Below are 4,838 nucleotides of genomic sequence, written 5' to 3' on the forward strand. Positions count from 1 at the left end.
CCGTACCCCGCACTCCCGGCACTTGTTGGGACTGTGGGGCTCTGGTTCACAAAAGGGGTGACTCCAAGTGTAAAGGTAAGGCACTCGAAGTACAGGCTTTCAGCCTGACCTACCCTTACCCCCTGTCTGAGGTGGAGGCCACTGTCCTCCCCTCCTCTACCGGAATCACTTTTGGTGCTCCCATAGAGATTTCCTTAGTGTCCCTTGGGGCCTGGGACCAGTACGCGGAAGTACTGGCGACTATCCCACAGAACACCAGTAGATTTTTGAGAAGTGACCTCCTGAATGGCCAGCCTTCTACTGGTTTGAGAGACACTGGGACAAGCATGACAGTGGTGGACAGGACCCTGCTCAAGCCAGAGGACTATGTAGATGCTCCTCTGAGAACCACCAGGTTAGCTGGTGGGCCTCCCAAATTATCGCCTGTAGCCCGAGTCACACTCGTAATTGGAGACAAGACAGCAAAGCTTCCTGTCCTGGTTCAGGACAATGTCCCTGCTAACATTCTGTTAGGTAACGATCTAGTCGAGTTGGGATTGATCGCGGATGGTCTTCCTATGACTGCGGCTGCGGTCACTAGATCACAGGTGACACCGGGTCTGGCTGTGAGTCAGGTACCCGAGCCAAAGGCGCGGCCTAAGGCACGACGAAGGAAGAGCAAGAAGGCCACCTCTGTGGAGGGAGCTCCTTCTCTTCCTGCTGTTGCTACAGCACCCATTAGGATCCATGCTCCGGACGGGCTGGGTCCAGTGGTAAACTCCGCCTCAACTCCTATGGGAGAAGAGCCAGAAGACTCTCCTGTGGGAGAGGTTCTCAACCCGGAGGATCATCCCGATCTTCAATGCTTGTTAGCTGAAGGGGGACCCTCCCAGGCAGACTTCTGTAAAGGACAGAGAGAGTGCACCTCTCTCGAGGGTCTGAGGAAACAAGCCCTGTCCCAGGCACAAGGCGAAGTGCCTAGGACTTTCCGGATTTATTGGGAGGGTGAGTTCCTTGTTAGTGAGCCCACTAAGCCTGAACCTGGTGCCCTCAAGAGGTTGGTGGTACCCCAGGTTTACAGGCCCTTCCTACTGCAGTTGGCGCATGAGGTGCCCTTGGCTGGTCATCTTGGTACCAAGAAGACTAAGCAGAGGCTCTCTGCCCATTTCTACTGGCCTCGGATGGGAGTAGAAGTGGAGTCCCACTGCAGGACCTGCCCAACTTGTCAGTTGTCTGGCAAGAATGGAGGCAGTGTCATTGCCCCACTGCAGCCATTGCCAGTGGTTGGCACACCGTTTGAGAGTGTGGGCATTGACATTGTCGGTCCCCTTGACCCTCCCACGTCAGGTGGACATCGTTTCATCCTGGTTTTGGTAGATCATGCCACCAGGTACCCTGAGGCTATACCCCTTCGGACTGTTACGGCCAAGGTGGTTGCCCGGGCTCTCCTGGGCATTTTCACCCACGTTGGATTCCCCAAGGAGGTTGTCTCTGACCGAGGATCCAACTTCATGTCTAGTTACATGAAAACCATGTGGAAAGAGTGCGGGGTAACCTACAAGTTCTCTACTTCTTACCACCCCCAGACCAATGGTCTGGTTGAGAGATTTAATAAAACTCTCAAGGGCATGCTAGGTGCTTTGGAAGAGCCCCTAAGGAGGAAATGGGATCTCCTCCTGCCATGCCTGCTGTTTGCTTACAGAGAGGTACCTCAAGAGGGTGTTGGTTTCAGCCCCGTTGAGTTGCTCTTTAGACATCCCGTGAGGGGGCCCCTCGCCTTGATCAAAGAAGGCTTGGAAGCCACCCCTCCCCGTCCCGCCAAGCAAGTGGGGGACTATGTGTTGGGCCTCAGACGGAGGATGACACAGATGATGGGTCAAGCAACGGCGAATCTCAAGGCCAGCCAGGAATTGAACAAATACTGGCATGACCTTAAATCATCGCAAGTGGAGTGGACTCCGGGACAGGAGGTCCTCGTGATGGAGCCTACCAAGCCTCGGGCATTGGCAGATAAATGGACTGGACCCTTCTGGATAGTCTCCAAGCTGGGCGAGGTCAATTATCTGGTTGACATGGGAATCCCAGGGGTAGCCCCTCAGGTATTCCATGTTAATAGGCTCAAGCCGTTCCACAGGCGAGCAGAAGTCTCATGTCTCTTGCTGGCTTCAGAGCAAGAAGAGGATGAGAGTGAGCCCCTTCCTGATTTGCTGCATAGCAACCCTCAGGATGGCTCAGTGGAGGGAGTGCAGCTCTCTCCAGATTTGACAACCGAGCAGCAGAGGGCCTGCAGGACTTTGCTCCAGCAGTATGCCTCTCTGTTTTCGCTGACGCCAGGCCTTACACCGTGGTGTAAGCACGAGATTGACACTGGTGACAGCGTGCCTGTCAAGAGCAGGAGCTACCGAATGTCAGATACGGTTAAGAACCACATCCAGGCTGAGGTCGCCAAGATGTTGGATCTGGGTGTTATTGAACCCTCAACCAGTCCCTGGTCCAGTCCAGTGGTCCTTGTCCCCAAGGCAAGTTCCCAGGCCGGTATCAAGGATTGGAGGTTCTGTGTGGACTACTGAGGAGTCAATGCTGTCACCAAAACTGACGTGCACCCATTGCCCCGGGCTGATGAGCTCATGGATACCATAGGTGCTGCCAAATTTGTGAGCACCTTTGACCTCACCTCAGGCTATTGGCAAATAGCTCTGACGGACCATGCCAAGGAAAAGACGGCGTTCTCAACACCAGAGGGACTCTACCAGTTTAGGGTCATGCCTTTTGGGTTGAAGAATGCCCCTGCCACCTTCCAGAGATTGGTCAATCATGCTCTCAGTGGGCTGGAAGCCTTTTGTGTGGCCTATTTAGACGACATTTCCATCTACAGTTCCACTTGGGAAGAGCACTTGACACATCTGGGTAGAGTGTTGCAGGCCTTAAAAAGGGCTAACCTCACTATCAAGGCCACCAAGTGCCAGATAGCTCAGGGGAAAGTCACGTATCTTGGGCATGAGGTAGGAGGGGGTCAAATCCAACCTCTCCCCAGTAAGGTACAGGATGTACAGGACTGGGAGACTCTCACTACTCAAACCCAGGTGAGAGCCTTTTTGGGCCTCACCGGGTACTATCGCAATTTCATGGCGGACTCTGGAACCATAGCTGCACCCATGACAGCTCTGACTTCACCCAAACAGCCTAGGAAGGTTAATTGGACTGAAGACTGTCAGAGGGCCTTTGATGGCTTGAAAGAAAGTCTGTGTCGGGCACCCGTGTTGTGTGCGCCTATCTACAGCCGACCCTTTATCGTCCAGACGGATGCCTGCAACACCGGAATTGGAGCTGTCTTGTCCCAGTTAGATGACAAAGGGAGAGAACATCCTATCATATTCATCAGTAGACAACTCAAGGGTAGAGAACTTAGGTGGGCTACTGTTGAAAAGGAATGTTTTAGTATAGTTTGGAGCCTTAGGCATTTTAGGCCCTACCTTACGGGGTCAACCTCCAAGGTCCAAACAGATCATAAGCCCCTGAAGTGGCTTATGCAGATGAAGGGTGAGAACCCGAAATTGCTCAGGTGGTCCATTAGCCTGCAAGGGCTAGACTTCACCATAGAGCACAGACCAGGGAAGAGTCACGATAATGCAGATGGCCTTTCCAGAAGGTATGTTGACCGTCTGGATGAGGGTGTCTATCCCGTGGGAGATTAGGCACCCTCCACCTCAGTCTGGGGGGGCGACTGTGATGCTGGAAACGCATCGGAGGGACAGGGCCTCCGTATCCTTGTCCTTTACTGCTTTTTATCGTGTGTTCTGTCGTGTTTTCCGCACAGGAGTTCATGTGGGACTCTTGGCGGTGCAGCTCTCTTTCTTTTGGTTTGGTGAACGGACCCGTGGGATACCCTTATGGCACCCATGGGTGGGGGTACAACCCTGTGCCCCTAGTGTATGTTTTTGGACACATGTGGGTGGCCCGCAGAGCAGGGTATGGGCTGGTGGCAGCTCCATGCTGAATGTGACAGGTGCGCGGCGTATCCTCCATTTTGGGATACACCGGCCCTGCCATTGGGATCCGTTGATTCCTGATGGAAAACAAGATGGCCCCTGTGGCCTCTTGCTTTCTATTACCCATTACCTTGTTTTCCCAAAGTCCTGGGAAGCCCTGACTCTGTCCCTTCCCCCTGACTGGCTGTTGGGTGGAAGCGCCATATATGGTGTTGTTGTGAAGGCCCGGCCAGACTAGCTGGAGCCTTCCCAGTGATGTATGTTGTGGGTACCTCCTGTGGGTGGGACCTGGGTGAATAGAGTGTGTGACGAATATGCATTCTGTGTTGTGGGTGTCTAGTATCTGGTGGTTGACACAATGACTGAGACAACCCTGCCCGAAACCGGTATGAATGTAGCTTGGAGTGTTGAATGGCTCGGTACTTGTCCCAATACACATAACTTGTTGTGAGTGTCTGGGGAGAAGTGAATGGCCTGAATACCTCATGTGCCTGATTGGCTGCCTGCCTGCATGAATGCCCGTTGTCGTGATTGGATGCTTGAGTGTGACCCAGCGGAATGAATGGGAGATCGACAGGATATCTGGGGACCTCTCACTGCTAGGAATCGTGTTCAGAAGCTGAAGTCCACTACGACGAGTAATTGGAGTAACTGACGCTTGACCTTGAAACCCCCGCTGGACGAGAAGGAGTGCTGTGGCTCTCCTTCACAATCTGAAGGCTGCTGTGTTTCGAAGGACTGACCCAGAGAGGACCTGGTAAGGCGCCCTCTTCCCGAGCTACGAGGGACCATCGTGCACAGCTGATCTTTGCCAACGCTCCCTGGTAGACAGACCTTCGACAGGCTGCCGACCCGATACGGGGACTGCTC

The sequence above is a fragment of the Ambystoma mexicanum genome, chromosome 8 (assembly GCF_040938575.1).
Source record: "Ambystoma mexicanum isolate Mex_15411 chromosome 8, UKY_AmexF1_1, whole genome shotgun sequence".
Lineage (NCBI taxonomy): Eukaryota > Metazoa > Chordata > Amphibia > Caudata > Ambystomatidae > Ambystoma > Ambystoma mexicanum.